Below are 20394 nucleotides of genomic sequence, written 5' to 3'. Positions count from 1 at the left end.
ATATCCTCGGCAAAGGCGGGAACTATGTTTCGGATCATTGTCCTGTTGGATTACGAACCCGCGGCCAATGGTCCTGAGACTTGACGGAATCGCATACCAGATAAGGATTTGGTGATAATGCTCTTTCTTCATAATACCCTCAACTTTTATCAAATCGCCAGTACCGTGACCAGAAAAGCAACCCCATACCATGACCGAACCACCTCCATGTTTTACGGTAGGCAGTAAGCATTGAGGTGCCATTTTCTCCGAGCACGTTCTTCTGACGTAAATCCGTCGTTGAGAACCAAAAACTAAAAATTTGGACTCGTCTGTCCACAGTACTTTCCTCCACTGGTCTATCGTCCATCCTCTGTTTTTCAGCGCCCATTGGTATCTTTTTTTTTATTCACTGGACGCAGAAGCGGTTTTTTGACTGCTACGCAATCCCTCAATCCAGCACTCAGTAATCTTCGCTTTATTGTCGTCACCGATACCGGGGGTTTCCTGGTCTTAACGAATTTTGCTCTGATTTCACTGGCTGTCAATCTTCGATTTCTCTTGCTCGTAAGAATGATGTGCTTATCTTCCTGTGGAGTAGTCAATTTCGGCCGGCCTGAACGATGAATATCGATATAAGAACCCGTTTTTTTAAACCGCTCAACTGTTGTTCGAACTCCGTTATACAAAATTTTCATTTCTTTGGCGATTTTTCGGAGCGCCATTCGCCTATTATATAATAAAATTATACCACTACGTTTTTCTGCAGGAATCTCTGTTTTTCGAGCTATTTTTTCGCGATGTTATCGACAATTTTAGATCGAATTTTTATCTTAAATGTAGTTGCTAAATTTTATGCACACGTACACACGTTCGAAGTTTTCACAGAACTGATTTGCTTTTTGAAACCGTTAAGAATATTTCTCGAAAAATGTAAACAATGCCGAAACGCGATACCTTGACCTGCATTAGAATGTTTACATAGATATAAGTTTCTTTTCCGTTCGAAATAATAAGTATGGGAGGTTTTCGCGTCTCGGCATTGTTTACATTTTTGTAGAGATATATGCTCAACGTTGCCAAGAAGCAAATGTGTTTTGTGAATACTTTGAACGTGTGTACGTAATAACAAAATTCATCGACTCCATTTTCGATAAAAATTCGATGGAACATTATCCATTAAATCACAAAAATGAACGTACGAAAATAAGAGATTCCTGCAGAAAAACGCAGCAGTACAATTTTATTTCTATAATAGGCGAATGTTACTCCTAGATATCATCAAGAAAATGAAAATTTCATAAACGGAGTTCGAACAACACTTCAGCGAATTAAAAAACGAATTTCTATATCAAGGCCATCGATCAAGCCGGTCAAAAGTGACTACGCCACCGGAAGATAAAAACATTATTCCCATGAGCAAGAGAAATCGAAGATTTACAGCCAGCGACATCAAAGCAAAATTCGTTGACGCCAGCGAAATCTCGATTCAGTGTCGACCATAAAGAAAGTGCTGAACTGTGGGTGTGCGTTGCTGTAAAAAACCGCAACTGCGTCCAGTTAATAAAGACAAGGTACTGATGGGCGTTGAAACATTAAAGATGGACAGTGGATCAGTGGAAGAATGTTCTGTGGACGGACGAATCCAAATTTTTAGTTTTCGGTTCTCAACGACGAGTTCACGTCAAAAGAACGTGCTTTCGAAGAAAATGGAGCAATCGTCAATATGGCTTGGCCACCACAATCTCCTGACCTAAATCCGATCGAGCTTTTGTGGGAGTTTTTTGTTTGCCCTTCTTCTGCCAGCGATTTGGGGCGAAAGCTCGAAGACGCTTGGGCGCGTTTGGATCAAGCCATAATTGGCAAATTGATCGAGCGAATGCCACCACTTGTCAACGCAGTCCTCAAAGCCAAAGGCGGCTTTTTCGATGAAAAACAGGTGTAAACTAGGTAAGAGACTAAATGAACTATTTTTTCTATTGAAATGACATGGGGATTGCAATAAAATCTGAAAAAAGCATCTCGCTTATTTAAAAAAAATCGACAAAAAAATTTGAAAAAATGTCAGTTAGTTCAAAATTATTAATTGAATTTTTCTTCTCTCTAGAAATTTCATCCCGAACCCTATAATTCTCGAGTTACCCCGCTTTTCTCAATCAAGACTCGACCAAAAAGATCGAAAAAAAAATTTCAAAAAACAATCTAAATTAATTAAAGCGAGCTTATCATAAACCGACACAACTTTTTACCCTCTTGACATTTCCTCTGAACCCATAAAGTTTTTGAGATACGCCACAATTTCTGAAACTCCTCGTTTTTAGCTAAAACTAAGATAATTTTGCGAAAAAAATCGTACGGTATTTTTTAAAACACAAAAATGAAGCTTTTCTATCCTCTCTAAAGCTGTTATAGAGGAAAGTCGAGAAAAAAATTTCTACTAGAGAGGCAGCGTGTTTACGAAGGCCAAAAAAACGATGCTGTTCTAAAGCGCGTGCCAGCTAAAAAAAAATTGTAAAAAATATTAACAAGTGGCAAAAGGAAGATTAATTTATCCTTTTTAAAATGACGTTTGTTAAATACGATTCGGTTGATTTTTGATTGAGCTATGAAACTTTTAGCGTGGGTAGAAATTTCGACGGGTGACCCCAAACTTTTGGACGGGAGTGTACGTAAAAGGTCAAATATAACTAGACGATGATTAATTTTAAAAATATGAGGGATATAGCTATAAAGAAAAACAGTATAAAGGAATTTTGTGTAAGGGGTTTTAAAAGAATGGCCCATATAACCTTATGTTATTTTATTTGTATTAAGGGACAACACCACTGTGACCCCCTATTTTTTTGCCGTTTTTCAAGAATTTTTTTGTGGGAAAAAAAGATATTCCAAAATTTTTTTTTGTTTTGTTTGTTGTTTATTAAAGATACACAATTTTTTTTTATTTTTCACGTGCCATGGTGGCGCTGGGGAAGCTCCCGCGTCAGGTGCTGTGGCCTCTTTGCAGTGATCCGCGGCACGCAACAGAACTGTCTTCAAAGTCGATCTGAAAAAAAAATACCGAGTGTTTTCGGTAATAATATGATATTTTGAAGAGAAGTACATAGAGATTTGAAAAAATATTCATTTTTAAAAAATAGGCAGGCTTTGGAAATTTAAGGTCGATTTTCGAGTAAAATTTCTCGTCGAAAAAAGGCTATAACTTTTTTTTTTATTAAGATATCGAAAAAATCCTATGTATTCCTTTAGATAATCTAGTTTTATTGATGCAGTCCAAATTTGAAGTCGATCGGATAAAAATTGCTCGAGTTCTGCTGCGTGCCGCACTCAAAAAAGTGATTTTGAGAAAAAAGCGTTCAAAGTTTGAAGTTTGTTAATTTATGTGATAAATAGGAAAGAAAATTTTTACCTTTAATCAGCGATTCCGGCACCATATAGCTGGCCTTCAAGAAGCAAATCAAGGTCCCCAGCATCTTTTCTCGAACTTATAGAGGCTCTTCTTGCCTCTTTTGCAGCATCCATGAGCGAACGCTCCGCCTGCTCGATCCGCGCTGCGTCGGTTTCAACGCAAAAATTGAAACAATTTGGGCCGATGGTTACCCCCAAGTCTCCATAACTTTCATGAGGCTTCTCAGGCCATCGTTGAATAATAATACCGCGATATCAGCGGCAATATCAACGATTTTTTTGCTCCCGAACTGACATTTGGGGGCTATTGCTCAAACTGATTTGTTGTAGTTTTCATTATTGTTTTGCGTAAAGCCGCCCAAACAACGCTGCAGCAAATCGTCTCTGCTCAAATTTTCATACACTGGCGTAATTGCCTCCAATACTTCCTTAGGAAGAGGCGGCTTATGGCGATATTCAGAAATATTACCGCATGTGACCGCTCGCTGCCACGAACACCACGACTCAGCTCCCTTTGGGCAATCGTTATGTTGTGACTCACTATCTGTGGATATTTTATGCTTGATAATTGCCCAAATTTCCTTCCTCATTTTTTTAATATCATCGCTATTCCTCCGAATAGCCAAACCGTAATATGTGCTCAACTCGTCGATCAATTTTCCAGAGCTTTCGTCTGCCAGACAATCCTTTTTATTCTTTCACGATTTCGCGGAGGCGCGTCCCCATACGTTTTTCGACATAATCGATGCACTCTTTTTTTATCTCGAAACCGTTGTATGGATCGCTATTCGATATGCGCAGAAACGTTTTAGAATCGCCATCACCAATATAATATTTATATTTTATGCCATAGAGCTCTTCAGACCGTTAAAGATCGGGGTCCCGCTCGGCGTGGGACCCCAAGCGTCACGGAGCGCTACACCGCTCCACAAAATATTTAATATCTCCGAAAATAATTATTTTTTCGACCTGGGACCAACGGCATTCTATTCTCGAATGTATTTTAAATTTTTCTAGATGGTTTTCAAAAAATCGATTTTTTGAAGCCGTCACAGTCGTGTTGTCCCTTAAGTAGTAAATATTAACCTAAGTTTAATTAAATTGTATTGCAGATTTTTGAAGAAAAGAAACACCCAGAATGAGAGTGACTCGATGCATGCGGTAATCGAAAGAGGTTGCCAGCATAAATCGGTCTATACCGAAGAAGAATGGTATGCAATCCTGAAGTCAGCAAGACCCTCGAAGCCGTATGAGGTTGTTAAGCCAACCACCTAGAATTGCCTTAATTAAAGTAAATCTTTACAGCACGAATGCTGTAAAAAAACTAGAGACAAGTACATTTATGCCCTCTGGGAAGTCATCTGTAAAATCATGGAAATCAATGACTTTAAATTCAAGAAACAAAACGTTGTTAAATAAATGCAGAAGTTGCCGAGCACATCGCACTACGAACAAAAGAATTACAAAAGAAGAAAAATAGGACACAACAAATTACAACCACAAAGAATACAAAGACAAAATATTTCAAGAGACTCGGTAGAGTCTCGGGACAAGTACATTGACAGCCCTGTCGTCTGCTGGCCCGAGGCTCCCGCCGAGACTATACTTTCTCTGAATAAAACGATTCGCGGTGGTGGGGGTAAAATTGGCATGTGATTTTCTTTAATAGCGAAGCTCATGAGTTATGTACGCCTTTGAAAATTGAACTTTAAGCTAATTAAGAAGTTCTCTGTCGAATGAGAGCAAAATCAGCATTCTCGGTGGCGTATTTGCTGAGAAAAAACTTTGCACGGGCTCAAGATTATGCAAAAGTTACCGACACATCACGAGTTCGACGTATACGTATACGCGTTTTGACGTAGTTAGTGGTAGTAGAGTTGTGCCTCTACGCATTCTGATTGGCTCAACGATGTCGGCTCCTCCAGCTGCTAGGCCGACCGCGAGTGGGGCTCAAGAGTTAGAAGGCCTAAAATAGCGAACAGGCATTCTGTATATCTATTGTGACAGATTTTTCCAAGCCCCGAAAAATGCCACAAAAGTCTGGCTCTCTTTCCCGTCGATTTTAAACAAAATCTAAGATGGAAATTTTAAAGTTGGGCGCCAGTCGCAAAGCGACTCGACGGCAAAGAGAGAGAGACGTAAAGTTGACCAGCTTGCGATCAGCGGGATGGGCGGGGTGACTTCGAGAATAATTAAAACACAAAAATTACGTTTGTAAATAATAATAACAAATTTAATCTTAAAGTCGGAAAATATAAGAAAAATGACAACAGAAATACGCACGCTCGGGATAAGTTCCAGTCGCAAACAAATTTACATTATTTCGCTCAAGAAAAGAGTTTATCCAAATTTAATTTATCGAAAGATTTAACACGGGAGAACGAAAATATAACGATCACGCGTCTCTACTGAACCACGGGGGAAGAATCGCGAACTCACACACTCAAAATTCTCGCACGCTCACACACAAAATTGGTCGGGATCCTACATTCTCTACAATCTAAACCGAGCTCGAATTTATTCTCTCCGTGGATCTACTCACGGTCGAGAAAATAAATTTTAAGATGAAAACGAAATTGTCGATGTTTTATTCGCAATACCGAGCCCCCGATATTCGGTTACTCGGTCGAGCTATCGAACGTTGTTCGCGTCAAATCATCCCGACCCAGTCACTCACACACGCACGCAATTACACAATTTCGCGACCCTTCAGCCCGGGAAACAACTTACGCCAATCGGGAACAATTATTTACCAAACGCGAAACTTGGAAACACGAAACACGAAAATTGGAGATCTCGAGTACGGCCGCGATTACTCTTCGACACAAAATTTTACTTTAACTAACACGAAACGCTAAACGGGCGACCGCGGGAACAAAAAAATCGAAAGAGCCGACAAAGAAACGCGTGACAGAGTCGTCATCGTGACCAAATTTCTCTCAACACAAGAGAAGGACGGTAATTCTTTTAAATATACGAGATCACGAAAAATATGACCCGGGAAAGATGTTCGAGGGCCCACCAACCAATCCAGAAAGTGAAAAGGAAGGAACTCACGGTGTTTCTTCCCATTTTCGCGACACGTCCTCTCTGCTCGATACTTCACGAGAATCTCCTCGAGAACCAGAACGTTACGCGTAACGAGGATTTTGTCTCCCGCCCCTCTCCTAATTTCGAATACCCCCGAAAATTATTGACAGGTCCGGCGCAATTACTGTTACGTCCTGAAGGGACGAACGTAATTGGGAAATTTACTTAGTTTTCGCTGCCACCAACCTACACAGAGTGTAGGATTTTTGAAATGTGAAATATTTAGTAGATCTTTTGTTTGGTCTAAACGAAATTAAAATAATTGGATAATTATGGGAATAACCGAAATATTGAAGTGATTAAGTAATCGAAATAATTTAAGAGATAACGAAAGGGTGCCTATATGGTCCCGTACGGGCCCCGAAGCAGGAGATTGGGTCGCTCAAATAATTATTAACCGGGAAATCAGATTTATTGACATGGAAGTAGAAGGTTTGACGAGAACAGAAATAGTTGTGAAAAGTATGCGAAAAGGAAAGATACAAAAGGTTTACATCACACGAACGGGAACAATTCTCCCATTCCGCTCCGCACACAATAACCGCGCCTTCGTTTGACGCGCGGTTCACACACACGCACAGAATTAACTTGGTTTTATGAAGAATAACAAAATGAGAAATAAACTTAACAAAAGGGTGCACGCAAAAGTCTGCAAGACTCGGCAAAAGAACGTCCGTGAGGCAAGGGGCAGTGTGTTGCTCACTTCGCGTTTGTTAACGGAAAACAGACTTATGATTCTCTGTGCGGTTCACCAATCTTTCAGGATTTACTACCCCGCCGCGAGCTTGCTGAATTACGGAGTTATCCACGTGGACGACCGAGAGTCACTTAAGAGCAAACGGAACTAATGTACAAAAATCCTCGCCACGGCGACGAGAGCTCGAAAGCGATCGTCGTGACGGGGTTTTCAGCATCTCAGCACTTTAGTCGTTCCCATGGATAGGTCCCTCGAACTCGCGATCAGGCGATGCTGATCGGGCGGATTCCGAGGGCTTCCGGCCAGCGGCGACACGAGGCAACGCGCATAGGTCGCACTCAAGGACGCTCCGTTGTCAAGTCGCGCAGTTGTCGGAGAAGGCCGTCGTCACGAACCGCGTATATTGAAATCACACGCGGGACGTGACATTACAAAATTGGTCCGAGCGTTAGACAGGGCCCCAGAATGAGTTTGAAAATCGGGAAATGCTACACACGATGTCAATGCATTTTACCCCTGGCTCGACCATTATATTTTTACGCAAGAAAACGGACCGTGGAGTTCGCATAATTTACGGGACCTCGCGAGAATGATGCGATGATCGCCGTTCGATGATTGTCGACGGGAGAATCCGGCGGGTACGACGGCCCTGGCGTAACGATGGAAAAACAACCAAGTCCTCGATGCCAAACGAATATTTTCCAACTCGAATATTCTCGAGCCTTCCGTGAGATTTCCGTTGCCTCGTCCTTGTATCAACAACAGAATGCGAAGTCCTTTCTCTCTCTCTATCTTTCCCGGGATCACTCACATGAAAAAAATATATTCCAAGACGCAAATTAATAAAATATTAACAAAACTATCGCCCTAAGCAAGCCCTGTGAGATAATCGTGTGGCCGAAGTATCGAGCAGGAGCTATGGGAGCGCTCTCCTTCCGATACTCTATGCTTTAGTGACGGTCAAAAATAAAAAACCGTCACAGTATTGTAACGGTACGTTTGTGCTTGTGCACACCGTCACGCCAAGATTCGAGCAATTCTATAATAAAGAAGAGCGGGCATAAAGGAAAAACAAAAGTAAAATGAAATTAGATTGAAATGACAAATGTTTTATTCAATTTTTAATTGTTTTAAACCAAATTACAAAAATAAAGGCTTTTTATTTGAAATCGAGTTTTTCCGCTTTATTTTAATCGCATGTAAAATTTTATTTCCAGTATTTTTCTCCACACAAAAAGAAAATAATTTTCGCAGAATTAATTATGATGAATCTCGCAATGAACTTAAGCTCGCTTTTATTTGAATAATGATAGTTTCGCTTGCAATAATAATTTTTCAATAATTCTCGCCAACGCTGGTCTTGATAAATTTTTAATTAATTTTGTTTGATAATTTGATAATTGAGCTCTAATTCTCACTTTTTGATTCTATACAATACAAATTAATTGTTCGAGTGGATTTTTGTGGTTGATCTCACTCTTTTGACTCGATATAATTCAAATAAATTGTTTTCAGTGAGTTAAATTTGTTTTGAATAATTTATTTAGCTCAAAATGATAAATGACTCGAAATTGTTTCGTTTTGAATAATTTTGTTAGTTCAATTTGAAAAATAATAGCTGATTTGAAACTGTCCCGCTTGAGAATAAAGAAACTTGCTTGGTTTTAATAATTTTTAATGAATTTAATCGCCACTCAGAAAGCAATGGTTTGTAGATGGAAAAGAATCCACCCAGAGATCTTGAGACAGAACGAAGCCGAACTGTCCCGGCCCCTCTGGCGTGAAAAGGTAGGAGTCCTACCCAAGAATCTTGTGACCGAACGAAATCGAACGGCCACGGCCCTCTTGGATAGAAAAAGGATTGGAAATCTACCAGGATTCTTGAGACAGAACGGAATCGAACTGTCCCGGCCCTCCTGGATAAATCGGAAACTCTCACCTAGGAATCTTGAGTTCAAACGAAATCGAATGAACCCGGCCCTCCTAGCGTGAGGAGGAAAGGCGTTATTCTGTTTGAATTCTGAGTGGGATAATAGCGATGTTATTTTGCTCTTTGTTTTTAGAGCTATTTTTGAAATGAGTGAAAATTCTATGTTTCTTTATTCTCGATTTTATGGCGAGTTCACGCGGCGAGATCCGGAGGCAAGACTGGCTTTTGGTTATGGCATGCGAGTCGAGCTCTCAGGGATTCGAGACGTGACTGGCTCCTAGCTCCTAGCGTGGCGAGATTCGATATGAGACAAGCTACCGGAGCTTCTGCGCTCAGGTTTTTATACTCTCCCGAACAAAGGAAATAATAATAATAACGCGCTTGGACTTTGTCCCTTACTCCAATTCGCTGCGCGACTTAATCTCGAACCAGGGACTCCCACTCTAAATTCTCTGATTGGTGCGCTAACTCCCCCGCGTGGGTCCCAATTGGCCGAGTCGAGCTGCAGTCACACTGCGCATGTGCAAGAATTCAATAAAATTTAATAAAATGAATTTTGGATCGATTTTTATCCCTTTTAAGTCTTCTTCTATTATTTGATTTTGTTTTCTATTTATTCTGTTCACAAGATTATTTTTATTTGATTTTATTCATTAATTTGCCGAAAGCCACGTTCTTGCACGTGCCTGCTGAAAGTAGGTCATCGCGCATGCGCACCGTGCACGCTCGATCTATAAAAGAAAAGTTTTCTTAAGTTTTTAAATAATTTTAATCTGAAATTTTCACCAAATTGTCCACAATACGTTTCTTTAACAATCCGCATCATTATTTTCAATAAGAAAGAGTTTATTTAATTGAAATTGAATAAAATCAAGAACTTTGAGAATCTAGGGAATTTTATGAAAACGAAATTGGGTTGGCAGCGCTGAGCGCCTCGCTTCCCGAGCGCCGCTTCGCGAAGTGACAGTTTTTCAACATGGCCGCCGGTGTAAACACTCGTGCGTGCCATGTCGTCGAAATAAGTGTTTAAGAGTGTGTTTCGCTTCAGTATATATAATGTGAGAAACTCCAATCGAATAAATGTTTTCTAATTTATTTTTTGTGTCATCATTATTTTTGAATATTCCCATATTTTGCTTCCTATTGAGTCTGGCTCTGCCCTTTCCGATCCTTGTTTTGACTCTATCGGTTTGCAGCGGATCGATACATATTATTAATTGGTTGCCCAATATGTGTCCTTTAATTTTCTACCATTTCTTCATGCTGGTTGTGGTAACCTGATTCAAGTGGTTTCCGACTATGATCATTATTCGCACATTTTGTATATCAGATTCTTAAAACAGTTTCTGGTGTTGATATAAGTGTAGTTATACATTTTCCACCTGGCCTGTCGAGTAATAAATTTTGAAACTTGTTCCAAAAAGTCTTTGGATGCTTTTTTTGCTGATAATATGAAAAGTTAAATCTTCGGAATGCGGTAGGCAAACACAAATTTTGACAACAATACATATGAAATAACGTGTATGTTGAGTATTCCTATTCTGCAAACTGCAAATGTGAAATTATTGGTGAAAACATTCATTACGATAAGTCTACAGTTGCTCAGTTTTGGATGCGATTAAGTATAATGCCTGCTAACATCATGGAAACCTACAGAATTTCTGAATGTTATGTGCGCTATGTCATTTTAATGTAACATCATGACTTCTAACACCCTTTCACTATAATACTATATATTTGGATCACTGAAATACAGCAAAAATCTGCAAACTATAAAATTTATATACTGTGCCATTCATTTTACTTTTTGACTCTCACCGTAACATAAATATGAAGTGAAAAATTCATTAGAAAAGTCTTCAGTTGCTCATTTATGGATGGATTTGAAATTGCTGTCTTCCAAACTAATTGCGCAGATACATTGAATCGCAGCAGATACCTGCGAACTTTGAAATTTCGGTGGATAAGTATATGTGCTAAGTATCACACCCTATCTTTGATTATGGTAATATGTAATGGAAATTTGTTCAGCAAGTTTTAAAGTATTCCTTTTCAAATACTATTGAAGTTTGTATTACTGCGGTATAAAGCGAATATCTTCAAACTTTCATATTTTTGTGTCGCAGCATGTGTGCCAATCATTTAAATTTTTTACTCCAACCGTAACATGTAATCTCAAAAATTCATCACAATAGTTTTCAGCTTTACTATTTAACTTAATTTTCCTTTTTCTAAATTCCATGCTAAATTTCTTAATTTCTAAATTTATTTCTAAATTATCCTGAAATGAAATGTTATCAGCAAACGAGGGACCATCAATGTACTTGTCCCAACCTTTTTTTTCCTAGGGGTAAAAATAAATTGCGACTAAAAAAAATCTTATACTCACAAATTCGAAAGTCGAGTAAAACGCCAAGTACAACGGCCAAATTTTTTTGTTTCAATTTTTTGGTATATAATTTTTTTCCGTGGGTAATTTTTTTAAAATTTTTATGATCTTAATTTTTTTTAGTCGCAATTTGTTTTTGTAATGTTTTGTCTTTATATTCTTTGTGGTTGTAATTTGTTGTGTCCTATTTTTCTTCTTTTGTAATTCTTTTATTCGTAGTGCGATGTGCTCGGCAACTTCTGCATTTATTTAACAACGTTTTGTTTCTTGGATTTAAAGTCTTACGACCATTGATTTCCATGATTTTACAGATGACTTCCCAGAGGGCTTAAATGTATTTGTCTCTAGTTTTTTTTACAGCATTCGTGCTGTGTTTCAGGTTTTTGTATTATGGCACCAGAAAAAAATATATAGATATATAAAATGTATTGTGGCACCAGTTTCGTCACTAAAGAAAAAACAAATAAACATCAAAAATGTGTGCGAAAAAATGCAACATTTTTTGATGAAATTAAAAAATAAATAATTAATATCTTTTTAATGCGTTAAGCTACAGAGTTCGCAGAGGTCGCGATCGAAAGATAAAAAAAAATAAAAAATACGTCATCTTGCAGGATTCTTTGGAATACTGTAATTATTCAGTTATTAAAGAAATAAATTTTGAGTGTTATCGAAAACAGCTGAAAAACACTCTCGCTCCGGTAAAGACTCTCTGGAAGCGACTCGTTATACATAAATGTACTTGTCTCACAAGGAAAGGTACTTTAGTGTCCGCCTCCGATTTTGATAATTTTTTTCTATGTTATAGTCCAGCCAAAAATAAGAGACACGTATTTTTTTTTATCGGCCGAAAGTTATTTTTAAGGTGTGAAATCAACCCTCAAAGTTCGGCATGTTTTGCGTCTGGTAGAGTGTTTCATATAGAAGCACTCAACCGATCGAAACGAAACCAATTGCAAAATGTTCGGCTTGTCAAATAACCCATATGACATGTCCAACTTCTTATGCACCCTTACGGCAAAGGGGTGAACCACCCCCGAATATTCAAAATTTTTTCGTTTAGCCAAAATTTACTATCCGATTTTAATAAAACAAACGCCATTTTGCAGAGCAAAAAAAAATAAAATCGACGTGTTTTCGGGTTTTCCTCAGATCAAAAAAATTAAGGGGGTAAAACACCCTTAAAATGTCAAATTTTATTTTGAGCACTAGCCCCTTCCAATTTTAGTATTCTTTTCATAGAATGTAGCTTATCAAAAAATAAGAGACACGTATTTTTTTTTATCGGCCGAAAGTTATTTTTAAGGGGTGAAATCAACCCCCAAAGTTCGGCATGTTTTGCATCTGGTAGAGTGTTTCATATGGAAGCACTCAACCGATCGAAACAAAACCCATTGCAAAATGTTCTGATTGTCAAATAACCTATATGACATGTCCAACTTCTTATGCACCCTTACTGCAAAGGGGTGAACCACCCCCGAATATTCAGAATTTTTTCGTATAATAAAAACTTACAATCCGATTTTAATAAAAGAAATGTCATTTTGCAGAGTAAAAAAAAATAAAATGGACGTGTTTTTTGATTTTCCGCGGATCAAAAAACTTAAGGGGGTAAACCAGTCCTAAAATCTTGAATTTCACTTTGCGCATCGAAATGTTTACATTCAATTCATATGGTTCCTTTATCATTGCGTATCGACTTATATGTTGAATAATATTTGTTTCACATATTTATTGGCTGACATCATAATCGTATAGAGAATTGAATACTTTGACATGCTTTACGTGAGAAGTGTTAGCTTTCGTTCTATTTATATAAGTTTCTATTTTGTATGATTTACGAAAACAAAATAAAACTCAAATATCGAGAGTCGCATCGACAATTCCCCGCTCAGAAGGCAAACAAAGCTGACTCAAGCCTTGCCATATTCTTATTCATATCAAGAATCGCTATAGCGGCTGGTAGCCATGTATTCCTAAAAAAGCCAGCTCGCTCAGCCCAATGCTTGAGAGATATCCGAAAAAATAAAAAAATCTGTTTTTGTGATGATGTCAGATTAAGCCACCCACTCAAGATGAAGAAGCTAAGATTGACTTTATATTACTCCAGAAGTTTAGTTGCTGTTTGATTGTTTATCTGTCACTATCGTGTCCGTTATTGTGAATAACGTATTGTTATGAACATGTCTATCAACCCAATGAACGTAATAAGACTGTTGCTTCTTACATTTGAAGTAATAAACATTCCTGACAGTCCTGTTAACAATAATTAAGTGGAATTGAAAGAAAGTTTCGAGAGAATTCTGAAGGCTTCTATGGCAGAGTTCAATCGGTTAGAAATCGTGGAAGATACGACATTAGATTTTCAAGAACCGTTTAAAGATGTCATAGTAGAACCTGTAGAACGAAAACTAACACTTCTCACGTAAAGCATGTCAAAGTATTCGATTCTCTATACGATTATGATGTCAGCCAATGAATATGTGAAATAAATATTATTCAACATATAAGTCGATACGCAATGATAAAGGAACCATATGAATTGAATGTCAACATTTCGATGCGCAAAGTGAAATTCAAGATTTTAGGACTGGTTTACCCCCTTAATCTTTTTGATCCGAGGACAACCAAAAAACACGTCCATTTTATTTTTTTTGCTCTGCAAAATGGCATTTCTTTTATTAAAATCGGATTGTAAGTTTTTATTATACGAAAAAATTCTGAATATTCGGGGGTGGTTCACCCCTTTGCAGTAAGGGTGCATAAGAAGTTAGACATGTCATATAGGTTATTTGACATGTAGAACATTTTGCAATGGGTTTTGTTTCGATCGGTTGAGTGCTTCCATATGAAACACTCTACCAGATGCAAAACATGCCCAACTTTGGGGATTGATTTCACCCCTTAAAAATAACTTTCGGCCGATAAAAAAAAAAAACGTATTTCTTATTTTTTGATAAGCTACATTCTATGAAAAGAATACTCAAATTGGAAGGGGCCAGTGCTCAAAACAAAATTTGACATTTTAAGGGTGTTTTACCCCCTTAATTTTTTTAATCTGAGGAAAACCCGAAAACACGTCGATTTTATTTTTTTTTGCTCTGCAAAATGGCGTTTGTTTTATTAAAATCGGATAGTAAATTTTTGTTAAACGAAAAAATTCTGAATATTCAGGGGTGGTTCACCCCTTTGCCGTAAGGGTGCATAAGAAGTTGGACATGTCATATGGGTTATTTGACAAGCCGAACATTTTGCAATTGGTTTCGTTTCAATCGGTTGAGTGCTTCTATTTGAAACACTCTACCAGACGCAAAACATGCTGAACTTTGAGGGTTGATTTCACCCCTTAAAAATAACTTTCGGCCGATAAAAAAAAATACGTGTCTCTTATTTTTGGATGGACTATAACATAGAAAAAAATTATCAAAATCAGAGGCGGACACTAAAGTACCTTTCCTTGTCAGAGTCGCTACCGCGACTCTAGATTTTTATTATAAAATAAAATCATATATAAGAAATATATTCTCTTTCGATGTTTAATCACACAGGATGTATAACTTCAGAAACTCAATCTCGCATTTCGCCGGTAATGCAAGTCGAAAATCACGCTGGAATCATACCCCTTGCCCGAGCACCGGATGTATAGACTCCAAATGCAGTATTCTTATTTCATTACTGATAGTCCGAAACCACCCATGCACTTCTTCACCCGTGAGAATAAGCCAGATAAAGATCATGTCCCCCACCATCGCTCTTCAACATTAGCGCTCGGTATAATTGAGCATCAACGACTTACGGTAGATTCGTCAACTGTCACTCGCAGAGAGAGGTTCTCCCTCTCTAATCCGGTAAATTAGTTGCTACACTGATTAAAACCTTTGCGATACAGAGTAGGGGATAACGATTCCACGTTCGCGATATAAAAATATTAAACGCGGAAAACTGTTATCCGAAAGCGAGTGAAGTGCCATTTGTGTAAAAGTAAATAAATCATTTGTGCCAAATACTCGTGATTATCTCCTTTGTGTAAACCCGAAGACATCGTCCTCCGCATTCTGTGCCGTTTCGCATCGTATTTACTCAGGTTCATCCTCACTCTTCAACGACAGCGATCGTTTGTTACGACCGATGTCCGGAGAAAGGAAACGATCCTCATCTATACTAATCCACATTTTGATAAGTGTCAAGAGACTCGGTAGAGTCTCGGGACAAGTACATTGACAACTCTGTCGTCTGCTGGCCCGAGGCTCGCCAGGATCAAGAGACTCGGTAGAGTCTCGGGACAAGTACATTGACAACTCTGTCGTCTGCTGGCCCGAGGCTCGCCAAGACTATATTTTCTCTGAATAAAACGATTCGCGGTGGTGGGGGTAAAACTGGCATGTCATTTTTTAAAATTTGAGAGCTCAGGAGATGTTTTATAAAGCAAAAATTGGTTTGGAGACTAATTTTCAAAATCCCTTTCGAATGAGCACGAAACCAACACGATTAGTAGCGTAAATGCTGAGAAAAAACTTTGCACAGAATCAAGATTATGCAAAAGTTACAAACACATTTATGGATTTACCGTGTCTGTACAGAACACCATCAAAGGCCTCTTGATGCCAGCTATAACCCATTTCTATGGAAGCTCGGGTCCCGGGATCCCGGCTACAGAAATAATGAGTTGTGATTGGTCAGGACACTCGCTGTACCGTTACAGCGGAATAAAGTTTATGAATATATACCTATATATACAATGCCATCAGTCAGCCGTCAGTTTTTGATGTTATAACAAACGGATTTCCGACATTACGAAGTGCGGGGTAAAAAAAAAATTTTCATCTAATAAAGTGTTCAATATCTATTTATTTTATTAAAAATAGCGGTATGTGGTATTGTACATGCAGTGTATTACGGAAACCAGACATATCGTGACTTTGGCGTGATATCTGTCAGTTTTTGGTTCAACCATATCTGTCAGTTTTTGATGGCACGAGCAAATTAATAGCAACAGCGATCTAAATGATAAAATTTCGGAGAAACAGTGCGAGCTGCATGAATTCGATACAAAATTCTTATATGACTATAAAAAAAAATGTTATGTACGTTTTGTGAAAATCATGTGGGTTAGTTTACCCTCATCGCAATCGGTTGGCGAGTATTTGTTATATAGGACATATATTAGTATTGAGAAATTTCTCCTTGTACAAAGTCTTTGATTTTACGTTTATTTATGACATAATTTTGTTGCAATCCCGGTTCTGGTTCTTTAAAAATTTTCAATGGGAGTTATGTGAGAAAACAAAACTTTCGCTCATTATAACCTCTCAAACGTTCTTTTCAAACAGAAATTTTATGTTGTGTAATTACATTATAGACAAAATCTGCGTGGTTGTATGTGAATGAATGCAAATCAATTTTGAAAAACTTTGGTCAAGTAAGTGTCTAATTCAATGTATTGTTGTCATATTTTCTTTCATTTCGTTTGGCTGTGTTCACCGGGCCCTTTTTCCCACCTCCTTAGCTTACAGTATATCCATACCAATTTCTATTCATTCTCTAGACAATTCGAGTAACAATCGTATTTCTATTTCCTCATATTGATTTCAATAAATTGGAAAATTCATAACAAAAAGTTTTCATGATTGCTTGTTTATAAACCCGAGTTTTAAAAAATCTTTGGGCCATGTAAATACATAGATATTCACTTGAATTGTTGCATGATGAATTTGGAAATTTATTTCAATGAGTCATTGGTTGCTTATTTTTCATGATATCAAAATTTGTATCTTTGAAATGCAATGAAAACCTCTTAAGTTTGACAACATGATGAAGCGACATGTATATTGAGTATTTCCAGACCATGTTTATGATTGGCATTATGGATTGAAAAATTCATGTGTGTGAGTCTACGCCTGATCATTGCTGGATGTGATCAAATATTTTGTCTGTGTATAACCATGGAGACATACTAAATCGTATCAAGAGACTCGGTAGAGTCTCGGGACAAATACATTGACAGCCCTGTCGTCTGCTGACCTGAGGCTCTCGCCGAGACTATCTTTTCTCTGAATAAAACGATTCGCGGTGGTGGGGGTAAAACTGGCATGTCATTTTCTTGAATTGCGGAGCTCAAGAGGTGTTTTGTTGAGCGAAAATTAGTTTGGAGACTAACTTTCAAAATCTCTTTCGAATGAGCCCGAAACCAACACGATCAGTAGCGTAATTGCTGAGAAAAAACTTTGCACAGGCTCAAGATTATGCAAAGTTACTAACACATTTAGAAATTTAACATGTCTGTATATAATACCATCAAAGGCCTCATGTCCCTCGGTCTAACTTCGCGGCGGTGTCGCGGACTGACGTCACATGCCGAGAGCTTGAAAGTCACCAGCCGAAGTTTCACGTCATGTTGACGTTTGGGGTTATGATGTTATGAAGTGCGTGCGGGATAACTAAAAATAATTTTCGTCATCTAACGGAGTGCATATTAGTATTTATTTTGTTAAAATTTGTGATATACTAAACCGGTATCAAAGCGGCCGCGTAAATGTAGTCTGTGATCTGAGTGTGAAAAAGAATATAAAAAATGCACGATGCATATGTCAACGAAACTTTTCAAGATTTCATTATTTCGTTCGATTGGAAATAAGTGTCAACTGAGATAATCTTTCAATTAAAACAGAGTGCTCGGAATATTGTCCAGTGTAAATATATCGTCAGTTGCATGATTATATATCATGTGTAATAATGTAGTTTATATATACGAGTTCCCTTTTATAGCTCTGTGGTAACGAATCGGCCGGGGTTTTTGACGTTACGAAGTGCGGGACAAATGTAACAAACGTTCGCATAGTTAGTGAATAATATAAATAAGGTGAATAAATACATAAATCAGTTTATCAAAAATAGGTCTGGAAGTTGTGAGGAAAGATGTTCGTCAACCTATAACATCAAATTTTCTTTTTTCGATCTGAAATATTATGGTTGATAATTAATAAAACAAGAATACACGAAACTGTTAGTATAATGTTAGAAACTCCAATTGAATAAATGCTTTCTAATTTATTTCGTATATCATCATTATTTCTGAATATTCCCATATTTTGCTTCCTATTGAGTTTGGCTCTGTCCTCTCTGATCCTTGTTTTCACCCCATCAGTTTGCAGACGACGCTGAAGTTTCCAACGTTGGAGTCCAACGAAATGAACGAAAAAAATGTTTTTAATTCACCAGTTTTTTATTTCACGAATCGTTGGTGCAGCTTGAAAAACTACGAATCGCAAATTTGGCAGGGAACAAAATAGGAGAATTACTGGAATTATTGAAGAGTTTTTTTCGATCATTTCGTTGGACTCCAACGTTGGAAACTTCAGCGTCATGTTTGCAGCGGATCGATACATATTATTAATTCGTTGCCTAATATGTGTCCTATGATTTTCTGCTATTTCTTCATGCTGATTGTGGTAACGTGATTCAAGAGGTTTCCAGCTATGATCATTAATCGCACATTTTGTACACCAGATTCTCAAAACAGTTTCTGGTGTTGATATAAGTGTAGTTATTCTTTTTCCACCTGGTCTGTCGAGTAACAAATTTTGAAACTTATTCCAAAAAGTCTTTGGATGCTTTGTTTGCTGATCATATGAAAAGTCAAATCTTTGGAATGCGGTAGGCAAACACAAATTTTGACGACAATACTTATGAAGTGACGTGTATGTTGAGTATTCCTATTCTGCAAATTGCAAATGTGGAATTATTCGTGAAAACATTCATTACGATAAGTCTACAGTTGCTCAGTTTTGGATGCGATAAAGTATAATGCCTGCTAACATCATGGAAACCTACAGAATTTCTGAATGTTATGTGCGCTATGTCATTTTAATGTAACATCATGACTTTTAACAACTTTTCACTATAATACTATAGATTTGGATCATTGAAATACAGCAAAAATCTGCAAACTATAAAATTTATATACTTTGCCATTCATTTTACTTTTTGACTCTCACTGTAATATAAATATGAAGTGAAAAATTCATTGCAAAAGTCTTCAGTTGCTCATTTATGGATGGATTTGAAATTGCTGTCTTCCAAACTCATTGAGCAGATACATTGAATCGCAGCAGATACCTGCGAACTTTGAAATTTCGGTGGATAAGTATATGTGCTAAGTATCACACCCTATCTTTGATTATGGTAATATGTAATGGAACTTTGTTCAGCAAGTTTTAAAGTATTCCTTTTCAAATACTATTGAAGTTTGTATTACTGCGGTATGAAGCGAATATCTTCAAACTTTCATATTTTTGTGTCGCAGCATGTGTGCCAATCATTTAAATTTTTTACTCCAACCGTAACATGTAATCTCAAAAATTCATCACAAACGTCTTCAGCTTTTCTAAATTCCTAAATTTTCCGTTTTCTATTTTATTCTGAGTTTTTAAACTTTTAAATTCATTTCTGAATTCTCCTGAAATTGTTTTTCTCCAAAACCAATGCAGATACCTTAAACGTCTTTGAATTCCGTTGCTCTGTTGAATTAAGTACGCTCAGTTTTTTTTGCTTCTTTGAGTTCTGACATAATAAATGTTTCCGGGTGCCTTTTTTCAGCAACTATCAAACTGTAGACAATTGGATCTCAGCGGCCACTTGCAAACTTTGGAAATATATTTCATCGGGGACACGTTTTGAATAACACGAAAATGTCTAGATTCAGAATGCAAAAGCAACATTTAAAAAGGGCCAATTCTGTTGGATTTGTTGTGTCTTGAATTTGATCTATCTTTCCTCTTTTCCTTTCTTTTTTCTAATTTTATCAGCCGAAAATCATATCTCGGCCCGCAACACGCATTGCTCCATGCTTTTGAGTTCCCAATGGACAAAACACATTAGAAGACAAGGGGAAAAATCACCAAAGTC

This window comes from Venturia canescens, chromosome 10, assembly GCF_019457755.1.
Source record: "Venturia canescens isolate UGA chromosome 10, ASM1945775v1, whole genome shotgun sequence".
In the NCBI taxonomy this organism is placed as follows: domain Eukaryota; kingdom Metazoa; phylum Arthropoda; class Insecta; order Hymenoptera; family Ichneumonidae; genus Venturia; species Venturia canescens.
The sequence above is the reverse complement of the archived record's forward strand: the minus strand, read 5'-3'. Positions refer to the sequence as shown.